This window comes from Hemicordylus capensis, chromosome 4, assembly GCF_027244095.1.
Source record: "Hemicordylus capensis ecotype Gifberg chromosome 4, rHemCap1.1.pri, whole genome shotgun sequence".
In the NCBI taxonomy this organism is placed as follows: Eukaryota; Metazoa; Chordata; class Lepidosauria; order Squamata; family Cordylidae; genus Hemicordylus; species Hemicordylus capensis.
In genome coordinates, this window is record NC_069660.1 from 70192307 (window position 1) to 70212735 (window position 20429).

At 47.3% G+C, this 20429-nt stretch overlaps 1 protein-coding gene and 1 long non-coding RNA gene across 9 annotated transcripts in view; one reads left to right on the plus strand and one right to left on the minus strand.

Annotated features, from left to right (window-relative positions):
- Nucleotides 1-20429, minus strand: part of ATP2B4 (ATPase plasma membrane Ca2+ transporting 4) — a 234218-nt gene that overhangs the window by 151058 nt on the left and 62731 nt on the right. The window contains exon 1 of one of the 8 annotated variants that reach the window (XM_053250133.1): nt 7291-7437. The exons of the other annotated variants lie outside the window; for them this stretch is intronic. The gene's annotated coding sequence lies outside the window, so the exon portion shown is untranslated. Of the gene's footprint in view, nt 1-7290; nt 7438-20429 lie in introns of those variants that run through there. 8 annotated transcript variants of the gene reach the window in all.
- On the plus strand, nt 7481-19896 carry LOC128324928 (uncharacterized). Its single transcript, XR_008307169.1, has 3 exons — nt 7481-7644; nt 12027-12265; nt 19132-19896. It is a non-coding gene; the product is annotated as an uncharacterized LOC128324928 (long non-coding RNA).

The window sequence follows — 20429 nt, forward strand, 5'->3', positions numbered from 1 at the left end:
TAATTATTACATTATATATATATATATATATATATATATATATATATATATATATATATATACATATATATATATATATATATATATATATATATATACACACACACACACACACACACACACACACACACACATACATACATATACACACACACACACACACGTGGCTAATCCCATGTGTGGCAGATCTTGTGAGAGTTCGTGAACAGAAGCAAAGTGGTGATTGGGCAGTGGGGATTCCATATGCAGATAGGGAGGAGGAGCCTGTGAGAGCAGAAGCATCATGGTGATTGGGCAGGGGGGATTCCATAGGCAGATAGGGAGGAGAAGCCTGTGATGGTTAAGGTCATTTGGAATGCAACTGTTACTGGTAGGAAGATATTCTTGACTGTAGAGGAGAGAAATCTATCGATCGATCGAGGGCAGGGGTCTGTGAAGAGAGGGAGGAAAGAGCCCCTTTAGGAGAAGGAGGTTGCCATTGTGTGAATTAAATGAGGAAACAAGATGAACAAGATCTGTTAACTCAGAAAGGGAGAGAGAAAGAGAAGGAGAGAGAGAAAAGGAGGGGAAGAAAGGGAGGCGAAGAGAGAGAAAGGAGGAAGGGTGAGGGACTGGCCCGAGCCTGTCAGCGACCTGGGGGGAATGAGCAGCTGTGGTGGCAGCAAGGAAGGGCCCAGTCAACCACTGCTGCTGTTTGGGGCTACCGAGGCCACTGGAGGAGGGACGCAGGCAGGCAGGCAAGGGACGGGGACGGGCCTGTCAGTGGCCTGAGGGAAACGGGTGGCTATGGCAATAGCTGCAGCAAGGAAGGGCCTGGTCAACCGCTGCTGCTGCTCCTGTGAGGAGGAGCAGGAGTGGGGCTTGGGTGAGGGTGGGGAGGTCTCTGGGGATAGGGGCTGCAGCTTGGCCAATAGGCACCAGTAATGCTGCAGCCATGACCAAGAGGGGTGAGGGGGATGGAAGCAAACGGATGGAGGAGGAGGAGCAGGAATGCGGCTCAGGTGAGGGTGAAGAGATAAGGTTGCCAACTTCCTGCACTAAGGTTGCCAACTTCCTGCATCCCGACATTCAGCAGGGAAATGCTTGTCCCGTTTGGGATACCATTTCTCCCGCTTTTTGACACTAGTTAGTATTAATGAAAGAGAGGAACAGAGTATTGGAGTCTGGAGGAAAGGCAAGGGAAAAAGAAGGATGAAGGATAGTGTCAGTGGGCTCTGGTCCAGGGGTGGGACAAGCAAGATGGACGGGGGTCTCAAGTGGCCAAGTGCATTGAGCACTTGCTACTCATCAGCAGGACAGTAGGGGTGTGCACGGAACCGCACAGCTGCGGTCCGGCACTGTGGGGTGGGTTCCTTTAAAGGCGGGGAGGGTTTACTTACCCCTCCTGCCACTTGTCCCCCTCCAGCGCTCGTATTTCTTATAATAATTGGGGCAGCAGGATACCTCCCTGCTGCCCCATGTCCCTCTGCAATGCAAAAGGCTCCGGCAAGCCTTTTGCGCATGCCCAAATCAGTCAGTCTGGAGCCCCAGCGAGCGACCCCGGTACCATTACCGGCCCCTCCACTCCCGCCCCTCCCCCCGCCGCCGCTTCTACTTCAGCCCGGACAGCCTCGGCTCAGTTCTGTCCAAAAGCAGTGCGGAGAAACACGGGGCGGAGGGAGCCGACGTTCTTGTCTCTAAGGTGGTCTCTGGCGGTCGAGTTACCCTTTGGGAAGAGACGCAGGTTCTTCTGGGAAGCCTGGAGGCGTCTCTGCAGAGCGATCGAGGCAGGGCAGGACTCTGCGAGAAAGGCTCCTTTAGCAGCAGCAATACAAATCAAAAAGGCCCCTGGAGGCTCAGTCCGGAGTACTGAACTGTGAGGCTTTGGGCAGAGCGGGGTGCAGCAGCAGCCAGAGGCAGTACTAGGTAGCTACCCACTCTGGAATTCTGGAACTCACCGAGCGCAAACACCAAACCAACCACAGAATTGCATTCTTTCCCATCCGGGCCACCTTAAAGGAGAGAGCAGCAGCCTGCCCGCTAGTCCCTCGGGCGAAAGGGTCTCCCGCTTGCTCAGCTCCCCCTCCTGAAGAGTTCTACAAACTCCCCGTCCTGCCCCACGAGGCCAAAACAAACCGGCTCCCTCCGCCCCGTGTTTCTCCACACTGCTTTTGGACAGAACTGAACCGAGGCTGTCCGGGCTGAAGTAGAAGCGGCGGCAGAGGAAGGGACGGGAGTGGAGGGGCCGGTAACGGTACCGGGGTCGCTCGCCGGGGCTGCAGACTGACTGATTTGGGCTCAGGAGAGAGACTTTCCCAATGAGATTCTCTGCCCCTGGACCCACATTGTTCTCCAGTCTTGAGACTCCTAGCTGGTGTGTTTTTAAAGCAAGCATCTATAAGGCCATTCACGTCTCCCCGACGTGCATCGGGGAGACGTGAAGCTCGCGCGTGATGTGCGCGTGCGCAAAAGGCTTGCCGGAGCCTTTTGCATTGCAGAGGGACAAGGGGAGGCAGGGAGGTATCCTGGCGCCCCAATTATTATAAGAAATACGAGCGCTGGAGGAGGACAAGCGGCGGGAGGGGTAAGTAAACCCTCCCCGCCCTTAAAGGAACCCCCTCCACCCGAACTGAACCGGCCAGATCCGGACCGGTCCGGATGATCCGGAGGCCTTTACAATGGCCTCTGGACCGGTCCGGACCCATCCCTACAGGACAGGCCAAGAGTTCTCCATGGCTCCTGCTGTTCCTGCAGGACATTCCTTCCTATGGGCCAGCATAAAAGTCCTTGCGGGCTGAGTCTGGCCGCTGGGCCATTTGTTGTGGAGGCCCCATTTAACTGCTGCCCGCAACAGCTGCTGTGAACACATTCACAGCCCCATCCTTTGTGATGTGACTGCATTTCAGGAGAACCAATCATGGATCCCCCACATAATACATAGCAATAGCAATAGCAATAGCACTTACATTTATATACCGCTCTATAGCCGGAGCTCTCTAAGCGGTTTACAATGATTTAGCATATTGCCCCCAACATTTCTGGGTACTCATTTTACCGACCTCGGAAGGATGGAAGGCTGAGTCAACCTTGAGCCCCTGGTCAGGATCGAACTTGTAACCTTCTGGTTACAGGGCAGCAGTTTTACCACTGCGCCACCAGGGGCTCTAATACATACTCGTAGCTTTGCTAGGCTATGTAGTAAGATTATTAGCTTAGTTATGACTAAGGCAAGTTTTGAATCAGGGTTTTTGCAGCTCACACTCTTAGCCACTCTACTGCACATTTTAAAAAAATAAATTTAGTTTCCTCTATTTTCTACTAGATTGATTCAAAGGCTGCAGAAGGGTATCCATTCCTTAACTGGCACTTAATGGGAACTTTGTGGGATTCTTTTCCCAAGAGCAACAAGGAAGGGAAGAGGGAAGGGACAGGGAGGGGGCTCTTACCAGACTGAAGCTAATGGCTCAGCAAAAGTAGCAGCTGAGCATGTGATGCTAACTAAGAGATTAAAGCAATGAGGACAGTTCCACAATTCCTTCATCCCTATTCGAGGTTCTGAGGACTTTGCCCTCTTCTTTCTTACTCATATCCTCCAGTTTCTCCTTTGAACATTGGAGCAAGATTTAGTTTCCACCCCACCCTTTGCCCTTTGGAAAAAGTAAGAACTCTTGTTTCCACCCTTTGCTTTCCTAAAGAAACTTCCCTTTTAATCAGCTCAGGAGGAAAAGCATGATAGTGGCCAACCAGAACTAAGGCATTCCAAACCACAAATAAATACAGAACTTTTCACAGAGCCCCTCACAGCATAGGATATCAGCAAATTGTGCTAAGCATAACCCATAAGCACCAACTACTCCCAGCCCTCAATAAAAGAATTAAAATAAAACATAAGTACACTGCGGAGGAACTCTACGAGGCCCACTGTCAGAGGCACTAGCTTCTAAACCTGTGTAGGAGATGACCAAACTTCCAGTCTACCTGCTCAATCCTGGATAACTAATTTGATCTCTCATTGATGGGAACAGTGGTCTGCCTCACAGAAAATTAAGAAATTGGAAAACGAACCATAGAGCAACCAAGGCCTCCTAACTATGGTCAAGATATATAACACTACTGCCATTAATTGCTGTCAGCAGTATACAGTACTTACAACTCCTGAGGTGCATGAAGAGTGGGCTACATGATGCACAGCCTTCCATCAATGCTAAGGGCACCAGGGCTACTGCACAACTTCAAAGGCCAACCTGGCTGACAGTAGAGCAACAGGGCTACTGCACAATGACTTTAAAGGAAGCAGTGCAGTGATCCTTCAATTGCAAACAATGGAAAAGAGTGTTGTGCTGTTGTTTGGAGGCACTTTAAAGTCATTGCATAGCAGCCCCGTCGCTACACTGTTGGGGCAGTCTTTGAAGTTGCACACCAGCCTTGGTGCACCCAGCATTGATGGACAGACCCATAGCGGGGGCAGGGTGCTGGGGGAAGGTGCTAGGGTGGGCACTCCCCCTAAATTTCTCTGTTCCCCCTTTTGCAAATAATTTTTATATAACTGAATGTTGCTTGTACTTAGGACTGATGAGGACCACGTAAGCCAGCGCCCTTATTTTTTCTGGTACCCCCCCCCAAAAAAAAACCATTTAGGCCTGTTGGTGGAACGCTATGTATCATGTATCCCATCACTTCCAAAAGGTACACAATGCCAGTGGTGAAGAAAAGCACCATATTTTAAAACCAATTACAATCGTCAAGGCCTTTTTAGTTGTGGCACCATGTCATGGAACTCCTTGCCCAGCAAGGCCCACCTAGCAATCTCACTGTTGGTGTTTTTGCTATCTGGTGAAAACTTGTTTTGTTTCACCAGGCACTGAAGAACATAAGAACAGATCTGCTGGATCAGGCCAAAAGCCCATCTAGTCCAGCATCCTGCTTCATGCAGTAGCCAGTTGGGTGCGTCTGGGAAGCACACAAGCAGGAGAAAGAGGGCAAAAGCCCCCCCCCCCCGTTGGTGTTTCCTAGCATCTGGTGTTCAGGGGCATGCCACTCAATCTATAATCATGGGTTTCCCTTCTGTTACAAGTTTATCTCTGCATTGTTTTCCAGATGTATTATGCTGCAGTTGCTTTAAAAAAAATTAACTTAAATTGATAATACATGGTTGTGTTTTATTTTAATGGTTGTAAGCCACTTTTCAGGCCCTTGTTTAGGGCTGAAAGGCAGGGTATGCATTTTAAAAAATTAATCATTAGACTGAAGATTAACTGATGTTACACGAGGCAGAGTCTCCACAAATATTTACTCATCGTCACCAGCGGTCGTTTTACTACATGTGCTGGGCAACCTTTTGGAATCTCCTTGAGAAACAGAAGCTGGTCAACTTTTTCCAGCAGGACTTCTAAGCCTTAAACCAGCTCCGTGAGAGAGGCAGAAACAGGAGTGCAGCCCTTCCTGACCGGGAGCTGCAGTGATGGGAGACCTCTTGGATTTCTGCAGCTGCTGACAAGGGGAGTCATTGATGCAGAAGATAAAAGAACCAAACAAACACTGGCAGCCCAAGGAAGGGCATACACAAAAACAAACATCACCAGGGGACATGCACATAGAGCCAAAGTGTTCTCCCCAAAGCACCCGGAAGAATCGAAGCTAAGGTACTGCCTTTCTTTGGCCCAATCCCTGGGTCTGTCCTTCCTCCTCTGGATTAACTTTCCACTAACTGCGGTGAGGGGTGGGGGGTGGGGAGGCTCTGCACTGTTCAGGTAGAGAAGCTGTAGTCAGCATATATTGCTTTCCCCCCAGATGGGAAGCAGCAGCAGCAGCACCTGGGCTGTTTGTTCCCAAGTGCCCGTCACCACACTCCACTGCCATCAAAAGCAAAAGCATAAAGAGGGAAGAACAAAAGGCAGCTAGGAAACAGATCAAATTAAAATTCCCAGCCTCCCACATGGCGCTGACTCCTACACACCTCCCTGCCAGCCATAAGCTCCTCTGACGAGCTGCAACTTGAGAGGCAGTAACGGGGAAGGGTGAGCTGTTACCATAGGAAGCACACTTGAGTGCAACATTTGCTCCGTCTAAGAACATTTACTGGTGATGATGGAACGCTGGAAAAAGCAACAGTGCACTGCTCCGCCCTGTAGCAGCGGCTCTCTGGCCAACACCATCTCCAGCAAGCCACTGCTTTTCCTCTCTGGGCCCTTTAGAGTTAAGGGTGTCAACTATTAATATTACCGTTCTTCTTAGGCTAGTGCTACACTAGCATATATACATCTTAGCGTTACCCATGTGGGAGGGAGAGGGGTTAAATCCCAATGGTATCGATCCACTGGGGAATGCACCAATGAGTGGCTTTTGTGTTCATAAAAGGAGCATTTGTGCGAGTTTGTTCAACATTCAGGGACTGCAGCAGATACACACAAATGTTAAGCCACAGGGTTACGTAAGTTGAAGGAGGCTCTAGTTCACCACAGCCGATACCAGGATGAATCCGTTAGCTTTTAAGGTGCCACAAGACCCTTTGAGGTTTACACAAGGATGCATGCATGTGCAGTCTCTCATGAAATGAAGTCTCTTCATAGTAAATGTTAAGATGATGTCTGCACTGGTGCTAGGTGTGCCCAGTCTGACTTTGTGAAAAACCAAACAAATCAGCTGCTCTGATCAGGACGACATAGCAGAGGGGGAAGCCCAGCACTATCAAAGCTACCAACGTGATCATCTGTCACACCCATATGCAGCACTAATGAGGCAGAGTATACTTATGTAGATATGGCTTCCAAATTTGCATAAGTGCTGACAGGCTTTGTAGCTCAAATGTTACATACTCACATCTCAATGTGTATCTGGCAAAGAAGGAAAACAAGCAACACGCATGCACGCTCTAACCCCCCCCCCGCCAGGGAGTGGGCAAGCCTTCTGTTGCACAGGTCAATGAATTCATTATTTGTCCCCAGCACCCAAATCTGATTGAGCTGGACAGACAGACAGACAGACACACACACACACAGTATATCCTACTTCTCGGCATCCCATAATCACATGCACAGGTATTTATCTACATAAATCTGGTCATTCAGCTGGAAAGTCATTCACAGAGATTGCTGGTCCCTCCCCACCAGACATGAGATAGCATGCACAGCGATATGTATGAAAGAGGCTGCCGCTAGACAGATAGACACAATCATTCACCATACACTTATTTCCTGGATCCTTGCCTGAGCTCACTGTCTGTGCTCCTCTCCCCACGCCCTGCCCTTGTTCTCCCACAGTTGACATGTACTTCACTTCAGTAACTGAGATTTAAAAGACAGACTAGCTCACCAATGCATTTTTGCCAGTCAATAGGCTGAGTATGACACTGCTCCCCACATATTGCTGGTTTCATGTGCTGACATACCCCACCCAGGCAGTTTGAAGCACTTCCTCCAAACGGCACACTTCTCTGCAATAGGAGGGGCGTCCCACCAGATGGGACATCCTCCCGGGCTGCTAGCCAATCAAGGCTCTGTCATAAAAGGTTTCTGCACTTTGATACAATTCATGCTCCTTGCTAAAAGAAAAACCTGTAACTCTAATGCCCAAAGAGGAAGCAAAAGGAGGAAGCTGCAGGTGGACAGCCTAATCAAGACTGAAAAAACGATGACGGCAGCAAAGGCACCAGCAGGCAAGACTAAAGTAAATGATTCAAAGCTTTGAATAGTGCAACTGGGCTTTGGGCACCCCCAGAACGGTGTGTTTGACAGAGGAGGGGAATCAGAACTGGAACTGTGGGGGAGCCACAGTTAGCTATCCTGGGGATTGCTTTAAAGAAGGGCTGGAAGGCAGGGGGCAGGGGCGGGGAGGCCTGCTTCATCTCTGCCAGGAGTTCCCAACCAAAAGGGAAACCAAAGTTGGGAACTCCTGCACTAGGCTGTAAAGCACCCCATATATGTGGCTAGGGATTATAGGGATTTTTATTGTTACAAGGGTTAGGGTTACATTTATATCCTGCTCTTCCTCCAAGGGGCCCAGCCCCAGAACAGTGTACATGGTTATGTTTATCCTCACAACAACTCTGTGAGGTAGGTTAGGCTGAGACACAAGTGACTGGCCTAGAGTCACTCAGTACATTTTATGGATGGATGGGGATTTGAACCCAGGACTCGCCAGTCCTAGTCCACCACTCTAACCACTACAAGCACACTGCAGTCCAACAATGAAACTGGGAACCCCTCATATATGGGATAAAGCATCCCATACTTTCCCCTTAAAGGTAAAGTGTGCCGTCAAGTTGATTTAGGCTCCTGGTGCCCACAGAGCCCTATGGTAGTCTTTGGTAGAATACAGGAGGGGTTTACCATTGCCTCCTCCTGCGCAGTATGATATTATGCCTTTCAGCATCTTCCTATATCACTGCTGCCTGATATAGTACCAGCAGGGATTCCAACCAGCAACCTTCTGCTTGTTAGTCAAGCATTTCCCTGCTGGACCACTTATGGTGTCCTAATTTCCCCCCTGTGCCACTTATGGTGGCCTAATCCAAGAACAATACCAGCTGGTCTTGTGATAGCAAGCATGACTTGTCCCCTTAAGCCAGGGGTGGGGAACCTTGGCCCTCCAGCTGTTTTTGAACTACAACTCCCATCATCCCCAGCTGTGGCTGGTGGGAGTTGTAGTTTAAAAACAGCTGGAGGGCCAAGGTTCCCCACCCCTGCCTTAAGCTAAGCAGGGTCTGCCCTGGTTGCATACCAAAGGGAGACTAGAAATGTGAGCACTGTAAGATATTCCCCTTAGGGGATGGAGCCGCTCTGGGAAGAGCATCTAAGCTCCAAGTTCCTTCCCTGGCATCTCCAAGATGGGGCTGAGAGAGATTCCTGCCTGCAACCTTGGAGAAGCCGCTGCCAGTCTGTGTAGACAATACTGAGCCAGATGGACCTATGGTCTGACTCAGTATATGGCAGCTTCCTAAGTTCCTATGTTCCTAATCCTGTTCATATATAGTGGATGGGAAGAAAGGACCTTATTGTAAAGATGGTCTCTTTACTCCTTTTCATAAACAAACAAACAAACACAAACAAACAAACACCCAGTAAAAACAAAACAGGAGGATGTATGCATCAATGTTGGCAATCAAATGCACACATCTTTCAAGAAAATATAAAATTTAAATAAATTTAAATAAAACTTTATATTCCATTTAGATGAAAAATCATTTCATTTAAAAGAAAATTTAAATTAAAAATGGTTCATGAAATGATAGGGCATTTTGCTGCAGGGTCAAGATGGCTTTGCAGATGCTGTACCTTTATTACTACTATTGTAAAGGGATACATGATCATTGCTACATTTAAGTTGTACAGAACAAGAGTCCTCAGCCTTTAAGCAGGAGAAACACATTTGAAAGAGCCACCAAGTGGCGGAAGGGGCAGTTGTGTCATTCATCATCACTGGTGTCAGGGGGCACTATACTAAATCGGTGCCTTTAACATACACAGCACTCTGAGTTACAATAGCCCTGCCAGCTAAAGAAAGTATCACCTTTTTCCATCTTCTTATGGGCCGAGTACTGTGAAAATGTGATATCCCCAAAGGATCCTGCACACAAATGAACAGTCAATGCACATCTGTTGCTCAGTAAATTGATTGTCTGGGAAAGGCCCTAAGTCCCTGATCCTGGCATGATCCCACATTAATCTGAGCCTACATTATGCAATGCGACAGCTACAGCAAAACACATTCCAGCAGTTTCAGATCTGCAAGAACCCTTCTGTCTGAATCCATATAATGCTTGCAAGATAGAAGCATAGATCTCTCCTCCCTCTGCCTAATAAAGAGCTTTCTGAACTAAAGGGAAACATTAGTAAGCTACACATTTGCTTGCAGTACAACTCCAGTAAAGCGGCAAGCATATTCAGAACCAAGAACAAAAGCAGGAACCTGGGCTCATTACATTAACCTCTACCTCTACCACTGGAGGTTTTGTGGAGGCAATGCTCTCAGATTTAAAGGGGATGGAAAGAAGAAGGAGCAAAGGAAACATGCTGAGTGGTGCTTCCCCCCCACCCTCCACACACTTTTTTTAAGGAAGGGAAATACATAGTCCCAAAATGTTGCAAAATAACAAACAGAACTACTTTGGATTTTGTTTCTTAAACAAAACGTTTCCACAGCACATCTCCATGACTCAAGATGTCTTACCAAAAAAATCCTAACAAGTATCAGAAAGTTTGTAACAAATTGGACATATTTGCTATGCAGACATATGCAAATCCACATCCTGCTCTCTGCTTATCAATGCAAATGATCTTGTATCATGGAGAAAACATCCATGTGCAACTAGTTTCCCATCCTCCAAATTGTTTCCCACTTCCAAGAACTGACTAAACTTTTAAATACAGAGAATGTGGACAGCCCTTGGCCCCACACCTGCCTTAGATGGTGGAAATGTGTGCAGGTGTCGGGCGGGGGGCGGAATACACCACAGACTCTTGGTTTATTGTTCCAAGGGAGTTAGTGGTAATTTTAGCATCTCCATCTCAAGGTACTCTTCCTTTGGAGGCTGCACTATGGAGCAGGCAGAAGAACTGTGGGAAGGGAGTTGGGGGAGCCTCCTGGAAAGTTGTTAAGGAAAACCTTTCCATCTAAGGCATTGGTATGTCTCTCTAAGTGTCTGCAGTAAATCATCCGAGTCTCACTCTTTAGTCTTCAGCACGGCTTGGGACTAAAGGATGGTTTGGGGACAGCAGGAAAACAAAACTGCAAAGGAGCCTATGAAACGGGAGTTGAGGAATTAATTTTGGAAACTAAAACCTGAGAGCAATTGTTCCTGACGGCATTTGTTCCTGTTCTTTCAAGATTCCACCTAGTTCAGTTTTGCTCAGAACTGCTTTATGGCAAGGAGTGTGGTGGGCCAAAGAAAAAGGAACTGGACCAATATGCTAGAGGCACAGGTTGCATTCCGAGATACATTACCCAAGAATAACCCATTGCTTCACAGCCTTAAGTAAACGGCTTCCCTATCCTTCCCAACCAACCTTCATCTGTCCATCTCTTTCTACCACACACTGAGGCTATTCACGCAATTGTAGAAAACCGGGCTAGCCTCTGCTAGCCTGATTTTATACAATCGTGAGAACCACCAGGCTCGTCTGCCTGGTAACCCGCTCAAGTAGCCCGCCCCTTAAACCGAGTTTGCGAAGCGAGCACTCCACAAACCCAGTTTTTGGGATCGTGAGTAGCTGCAGCGTGGCTCCGCGCCATGGCTACTCATGAGTAGACCACTGGCAAAGGCTGAAAAGCAGCCTCCCAGCTCGGGGGTCTCACCAGTATGCCCTGCACGCTCACGCAGGGCATACTGCAGCTTCCGGGGACCACGCGCCCCCTCCCCAACTCCCCAGCCCCTGCCAGCTCTGTTACAGGGCCGGCAGTCGCTCCCGCCCTGCTCATCTGTGGGGAGAGCGGGCTTAGCATTACGAACCAAGTCTCACTGATCATGAGACCCGGCTCATTATCTGAAACCCCATCTGTGTTTGCACCGTGGATTCTTTTGGGAGCCTTTTGAGGGTTGTTGTATTTTAAAGAACCCTCTGACCCTCCTGAATGAGGTAATAGAGCATAGAAAAGCAGGAGCCAGGACATGAAGGGGATATATACTCATGCAGACAAGACAGGCCAATACTTGCCTTCGGCTGTGTACATAAATAGCTGTTGTCCCTGCCACTGGATTCTTCACCATTTCACCTCTCTTAACTTCGCCTGATTTCAAAAGTGTCCCTTTATTACAAAGGGACTTATTACAAAGGATTATTACACATGCACACAAGTAAAAAGCTTGATGAAATTTGTGTCGAGTTAGAGAACGGCCCACCCCCTGAACCCTGTAGCTCTTAAAGACTACAGAATCCTGGTGAAAGTAGACTGGCCCCTCAAAGGCAACTGAGAATATACTCCATAACCACATTTAAAAGTTTTACTTCTTTCAGAATATCTAATACTAGTTAATAGGCAGTCAAAATACAGGCTTGGGTGGAAGAATTCCACCCATTCCCCACTAACTCCGCATTAACTCTTCATTTCAGGTTTATGAGGCACTGTTCTGGTGCAGCCCATTTGGGGAAGCAGTCCAGCTAGGACCCCAAAAGAACAGAGTGTTCCAAGGGAAAAGACTGCACACATTGCACCCTCTGGTCTCAGTCCCTCTGCCTCCAGCTTCAGAGCCCAGTTGGAAAGATGACAGAAAAGGAAAACTAAAAGACACATAAGAACTGAAAGAATTTTCTGCCAAGAGATGCTACCCAGCAGGGAGCATGGAGTGGAGGTATTTTAAGTTTTGATTCTTCTTGCCAGAGAGATTGCTGTTATTGTATATTTAGTCTTTGATGTATTTATAACCCTTATTCCAGCCCTTACAAGGTTCCCCAAGGCAGCATGCAATCAATAAAAATCAATACAAACTTGAATTCAAACAAATTAACAAGTAATCAAAGCAATTAAAAACAAAACAAAAACCTGGGAAACAGTGCATATTTAGAATTAAATTGCACAGAGGAATGATCACTCCACTCCAAACCCAATCCAAGTGAAACAATAGTGTCTTAACTAAGCATCAGAAAAAACTATCAGCAAGGGGACCAGGTGGGCATCCCAGGGGAGGGAATTCCACTAAGCAGCTGCAGGCCCAGAGGTCACATGGACATTCTAAAGTGTCTTTGAGCTGCCATATATATTAATTTGTTAAGGTATTTCCACAGAAAGAAAAGATGGTACACATGGAAACCAACATACCCTGATTGCCAGAAAATTACAAAAATGGACATTTGTACCCTCCCCCTAGAGTCTCCATCATAACAACAGCTGCCAGCAGTACAGCATGGAACAGGTGAATGCACAGATGGGGTTAATTGTCATGCTGTAGGTTTCTTTAACCAGCCTTGGACTGGAATAAGGAGAATTTCCAGGAATTCATCTTTGCTTGCAGAATCTAATGTATGCATTTGCATATTAACTGCTAACAACTACTCAAATACAAATTTGCTAAAATTAAGCAAAAGCTGTTGTGGGGGGGAATGAAATGCAAATACGATCCACTCACCCCTTCCTTAGGGCCAAACTAGACATAAATCATGTAATTAGCCTGATATGCTTGAATCCCTAACCCTCTCCCGATAGCAGGCATGTGTGTTACAAGCTGGACCAGAGCTATAGAAAAGGTAGGAGGCTGTAACCCTAGTATGGATGTGCACGAACCGGTTCAGAGGCTCTTTTACGGACCTCTGAATTGGTTCAAAAGTCTGGTCGTAGCTTTAAGGACCAGGGAGGGTGCTCTTTACCCCACCCCTGCCACGTTTCCCCCACCAGCGCTGTGCTTTAAAATGGACCAGCAGGGCGGCAGTGCACCTTCTTGCTGTCCCGGTGTCTGGTGGACCAGAAGTACCTGGAAGTGATTGGTGCGCATGCATGTACACATTGCATGCACACTGGGCATTTCTGGTCCACCACACACCAGAGTGGCAAGGAGGTACGCAGGTGGCAAGGAGGTATGCTGCCACCCCACAGGACTGTTTTAAACACAGTGCCAGTGGGTGAAATGAGAGGGGGGGGGAAGGTTAGAGCATCCTCCCCGGTCTTAAAGTGATCCCCCTCAACCTTCGAACCAGCATATCAGATCTTTTCCTGTTGGCAGAAATTGCAAAGTTGGTTTAACCTGCCCTCCAGATAGGCCTCCCTTGCCTTCCATGCCCCCTCAAGACATGCTAGTCAAGAAGGGGTAGATGAGGTTAATGTGTCATAATTACCACAGGGCAGTGCCAATGCCGATCTTATGACACCGGCTGACATCCAGACTAAGTTACTCAATGGTACTGCTCAGGAGTTACTCTAAAGGAATTTCAATAGGGTTTCCATGGAGTAATGTCATCAGAATATCAGCAGGTTTCAAAAGAATCACTGCAACCATGTGATCAAGGCTGTAATAAAGAAATTCTGTATATGAACTTGAACAGACATCACCCTCTCAGATTTTCCACAGAAAATGCAACTAGCATAGATATATGTCCCCTGTATATTCAGGTCATTTGGGCAAGTAGCCAAAAACATATATGGCTGAGTCAATAACTGAAGTGAACAAATATTTTTGATACTATATCTAAACTCACCTTATTTACTGATCCCCACACCCCCATATTTATACATATATAGCAGAGGTAGGCAACCTTTCACACTCTAGTAGTCATTGAACTACCACTCCCATCATCCCCAGCCACAACTGTGGCCGGGAATGATGAGAGTTGTAGTTCAACAGCTGGAGTGCCAAAGGTTGCTTACCCCTAGTATATGTTAGGATACGATACAAACATATAAATAAAATAAAATATTTAATGTTAGGTTTCTGGCAGGTAGAACCAAGGAGCAGAGACTCAGAGGTCATTCATTTCATACTATCAAAATTAGTGTTCTACCCAGGTTTAGGAGCTGTTTGTGCTCCCAATTTTTGGTTGTGCTGGGAAAATGCAAGTACCTGGTTCCTTGATGTTTCCTCAGTTGGACAGCTGGGGCGGGGGGATTTAGATCAGGTAAATGTTGGAAACACCTATATCGGGCAGCAGTGATATAGGAAGATCCTGAAAGGCATCATCCCATACTGCGTGGGACTCGTGGGAGATGGCCACAGTAAACCTCTCCTATATTCTGCCAATGACAACCACAGGGCTCTGTGGGCACCAGGAGTTGAAATCGACTTGACGGCACACTTTACCTTTAAATGTTGCAGATAAAAAGGGTTAACCCCTCCTCCCCCAGCAGCACTGCTCAAATAAAATGTGGAGCCTCCTCTTCATTGGTGCTTGCAAATCAAAATTAAAATGCTGGGAAATTGCATGGAAATGTTGGGAAATCCCATGTAAAGTTCGGCACCAAATTTTGCCCTACTGATCTCTCTAGCTCAGTACTGTCTGTTCTTACTGGCAGCAGCTCTCCAAGATCCCAGGCAAGACACTTTCCCAATCCTGATGACAGTTTTTGCTGGAGATGCTGAGCACTGAACCTAGGGCTTCTCTGTATAAAGCATATGTTCTTCCCCCAGAGGTATAGCTGAATAGAAGCAACCCAGGGCAAGAGGCCCCTTGCTTCTTAGTCTGATCCCATAAGAACAGTGTGATGCATTCACTATTTCCATTGGCTTGGAGCAAAGCTAATAATATTGTCCTCTCCTCACACATGTGCAACCTGTTCTGCTTGAAGACAGAACATAAGGAGCTCAGCAGGCTGAGTAAACCTAGCAATTTTATTGCCGGCAGAAAAGCTGAAGAGAGCCTCAGGGACTCTGAGCTTGACACACAGACAAAACTTCAAGTGTTGCTGAGGCTGAGTTGCTGGGCACAGTCCAAACAGCCACACAGCAAGGGCCCCACCCATTTTTGCCCACGCTGAAAACAACCCATGCAGTAAATCTCTGAAACTGGTGGTTTAGCTCCTCGGCCCTTGGCCCCACCCTCAATGGATTCATTTCCTAAGCATGCGGCGTTAATGACGAATGGGCTTTTAGAAGGAACTGACTGCACCCAGACAGGAGATTATTCTTCTCAAGACAATCTAGCTACTTCTCTCCCAGCTACCACAGCACACCCTGAGATTTGGTCTGAAACCTTATCAAGTCATGTGCAAATATTGTAAGGTAAAGGTAAACTGTACCCTTGAGTCGATGCCAACTCCAGGCAACCACAGAGCCCTGCGGGTTTTTTTGGGTAGAATACAGGAGGGGTTTACCATTGCCTCCTCCCGTACAGTATGAGATGATGCCTTTCATCATCTTCCTATATCGCTGCTGCCCGATATAGGTGTTTCCCATAGTCTGGAAAACAAACCAGTAGGAATTCGAACCGGCAACCTCTTGCTTGCTATTCAAGTCATTTCCCCATTTGATGAAATGGTCACCAGGCATGGCTGAGTCCTGGTGTGGTGTAGAGGTTATGAGTATCAGTTTTGAGCTAGAAACCTATGAATCCACTGGTTGACTTTAGACAATCCTCAGCTTTTATTTGCAAGAGGGAGAGAATAATATGAATCTATCTGATAGGGCTGCTGAGTTCACATATGTAGTCCCTGATATGTGCAAATTAAATAATGTAATGGCATTTCATATTGGGAAAGATCAGATGTTGATGTAATCTTTGAACCAGGGCAGAACATTTTGGAGGACCCACCCCAAACCCCATATACACACACACACACCACAACCAACAAGTCCGTAATCTTTCCAAAAGTACATCCCATAATATGGAATGTGAAAGGCAGAATTATCCTGTGAGGTCCTAGTTCAGGGATGCACTTTTCTCTGCCTCCCATGATGTTAAATCCATGTCACCAAATGAGGGCATTATGTTGTTATGCAACTAATACAATGTATTAGGGCAAGTTCAAGGAGACACCAGGATTCTGAAAATAGAGAAAGAGAAAAGAAGCACAGAAGACACATATAAATGGGGAAAGGGATTCAGACATGCTTCATTATTCATTTAAGAAGAAGTCAAGTCACATGGCTGACATCTGTATGCTTAGAAAAACTTGAACATATTTTTAAAATTATATGTTTTACTGATCTGCAGAATGGACGTAAGTCTCAACTGTGGATACCAGGCTGTCACAGCTGTGTCAGAGAGATATCTGTCTTAAAGTCTCCATGGTCAAATGCAGCCATCACAGAGGATCTTTCCACTGTACAAGAGTTGAGAGAGCCAAGAAAGCACACAGCCTTTCTAAACCTGGCAATATTTGCTGCTCAGACACTGGAGATCACATGGGTATAAGGAACACACAAAAGCTGACTCATCCATGCAGCATTGTCTAGGGGAGCAAACAACCAACACAGATGACAAAGGGTGAATCAGGTTCTTCACAATGTTTTAGAAATAAAAAGGCACGGTTTGTAACTGAGAGTGGCATATAAAGAAAGCAGAGTGTGATCTTTCCCTGCAAGCTAGTGTCATCTTTAGAAATCTGTCCAAAGCCAATCACATTTAAGGATTGCTATGCAATTATCATCTGGGAGGGAAGTTTAGCCCCTTGATTAAGACACAGAGGCTATTCACACGACCTCCCAAAAGCAGGCTAAGGGAGCCCAGCCCGCTTTGGGGAGGTCATGTGCTGCAATTGGAGCTGCGTGGCTCCCGGCAGCAAACCTCCCAACATACCCCTCCCCTTAAATGGTTAGCGGAGCAAGTGCTCCGCTAACCCTGTTTTGGCAATTGTGAGTCACCACGGCGAGCCTCCGTGCCATGGCAACTCATGAGGAGACCCCTGACCGGGAAGCTCCAACAAGCCTCGTGGGTCTCCCCAGAATGCCCTGCACATTCGCACAGGGCATCCTGGGACTTCTGGGGGCCAGGCAGCCCCTGATCCCCACTGCCCCTACCGGCTCCGTAACGGAGCTGGTCATCGTGTGGGCGGCCGATCCAGCCGCCCAGGGACAGCTCCCTGATCATGTCCAGGGAGAGCGGGCTAACCCCGAGGCGCTTCACTTTGCTCGTGTGAAGTGCCTCACAAGCTTGTAATGTTCTAACTCTTGTTACTTACTGGGGCTATCCTCACAAGCAGACTAACCCAAGCTAGGGGGTTGGAGAGGAGAGCTGGTTTTGTGGTAGCAAGCATGACTTGTCCCCATAGCTAAGCAGGGTCTGCCCTGGTTGCATCTGAATGGGAGACTAGAAGTGTGAGCACTATAAGATATTCCCCTCAGGGGATGAAGCCGCTCTGGGAAGAGCAGAAGGTTCCAAGTCCCCTCCCTGGCTTCTCAAAGATAGGGCTGAGAGAGATTCCTGCCTGCAACCTTGGAGAAGCCACTGCCAGTCTGTGTAGACAATACTGAGCTAGATAGACCAATGGTCTGACTCAGTATATGGCACTTTCCTATGTTCCTAGGGCAGCCCAGCCTGGGTTGGGCTGCGCGTGAAGAGCCAGGATCACTCCTGATCCTGGTGCTCCCAACCTGCCTAACCCAACTTTTTACCCTGGCCTTTAGCCAGGGCTAAGGGCACAAGTGTGCCCTTAACCCTGGAGCCGGGGTCACGTGTGTTCGGACTGCACACAGCCCAAGCAAACACAGAGGCGGGTGACAAGAGCTTTCTCCTTCAGCTCCCTGCTCGGCCTCTTGTTGGGGCACTGCCCGTGGGTTGCGCCAGTGGCAGAACCTGTCAACTAAAATCGATCGGGTGCAGGGAGGTAGGCAGGAGCCTAACTGCCTCTCATTAGCCCTCTACTCCACCAGCATTTTTGGTCATGTGAACAATCTTACGGTGTGCCTTTGGGAAGGTCACTGAGTATTAAGTTTTGAGATATGGCTTCCAAATCCTGTTTGAAACACCTGGAAATCAAACATGGGCTTAGAGCAGATTCTTCTACAGCCAGGTCGCATAAAGACTAATCACAGTGTCTTATATCTCCACTAACTGTGCGGAGAGGCTGTGTGCACAGCACCTCTGCAGCAGTTAGTAATCCAGGGATGGGCAGCCCTTATCTTGTCGGTGGTAGTGCCTTTGGTAGTTCCTTCATAATGCCCTCCCTAGGCCTTTCTGTTAGAGAGAAGTCCTCCACCTTCACTTGTGTACATCTTCCCCTGGGGAAGAGGTTCTCACCTTGAAATGTGTTGAAACCTTTTCCAGCAATCAATTGTGACACCATTCCTCCTGTCTTCCTTCTGCCTACTTTGGTGAGGTGCCATCCCTGTTCTCTATTTCCTCCCTAGGAAAGGGAGGAAATAGACCTAGGGAAGTATACTAGTCAGGGTTCATTTTAGCACTAAGTGTGTGTGGAGGGGGGGAACATTTCTTTTTGCACAAGCTTTTTAGGGTGCTTGTTATACTGGCTCTGTTTTTAGGCTGCTGCTCCATTAAAAAAAAAAAGTTTGGTCCTTTGCTTAATGGTTTATAGACATTGACTTTACTCATGTCTGTAAACCGCGTTGAGAGGTTTCCTCTGAAGGGTGGAATATAAATATTATAAATAAATAAAAGAAGTCGTCTGAAACCTTCACCATCAGGGTTTTTAAGAAGCCTGCTAGCAAGCCTGGAAGAAAGCCCTAAAGTATGACTGTCTGCTGTTAAATCCACAGCTTCCAGTCCTAGGCTTGACTCATGCGGCGGGGGGGCGGGGGGACTCCACTGACTGGTACTTCTTTGCTTCCTTTTACAGCACAAAGATGGAATCCTGTCAAGCCCAGAGGTGTTCCCTCCTCCTCCCAGAGGGATTGTCGTGCAGAAGGCTCTGCAAGCAGCGAGATTTCCCCAGCTTGACAGATGGGCTGCTCCCAGCAGAGTTTCCACAACTGCACATGGGGTTATCTGCATGCTACCGGACTACAAGGGATGGGATTGTTTTGCAGAAATACTCCCCTCCTTTTGAATGGTGCGGATCTGCCCCCTGGGAACACAAGCGATGCAGCAAACAGAGATCTCTTGCTTGCAATATCAGCTAGTTATCACAAGCGAATCAGAGGAAAGGACAAGAGCGAGGACAACATTAAAAATACATGGGAGGACTGACAGTCCAGGGAAACAACTCTTCAGCTTAGGGAAAAAATAGCCCTCTTCAGCCTCCATCACTCAGACATCCTGTGGTAAGACTGATATGAGTCAGGCAAGCCCTTCCCTGGATTCATAAGGTCACAGGGAAAATACTGATTCAAAGACAACAGGAAGATAACACTGGTTGCTACTAGGAACTTTTCCCCCCCTTAAAGGGCCAGACAGCCATGTCTCCGATGGGATTTAAGATCAGGGAAGTACATGGTTGCTCGAGAAGTATTTATCTAGCTATCTTTAACTCATTTTTACAAATTCCCCAAACTGATGGGATCAAGCATCCACACAATGATGTACAATGCAAAAAAAAAAAAAATTAAAATTAAAATCAGTAACATAAGAACTAAAATATACAAACAAAACATTTGTATTCTATTCATTGTATAATATAAATATATTATATTTCTAGGTGCAATTGTTAGTCATAACGCATACTAAAATTCTCTCCCTGCAGATAGCGGAGTTGCAGGGCTCTGCTTCTACCTCTGCCTACGAAGGAGGGCAGCCTCTGCCCAGACCCAACTACTGACATTCCTGGATGCCAACACCAATACCTGCCAATAGAAAGAGGGTTCGACAAGAGGATCTTCAGGTCCACTTAGCCCTATGATTAGCACACAGTTATTCTGCTGCTTTTATTCCTCCCTTGCCCACTGTTTTGGCCATCGGCTGTTAAAAAAAGTATCTATCTATCCTCCCTTGCCAACCCCACCATACTTTTGCATAAGAACCAAAGAGTACCCCTGCCGGATCTGACCAAAGGTCTATCAAACCTAGCATTCTGTTTCATGCCTCCAGGAAACCATTGGCAGGGCATGAATGCTTTAGTCCTCCCTTACTATTGAACCCCAGCAACAGGTATACAAAGATATAGTACTTTTGAACATGGAGGCTCAACAGAGCCAATAG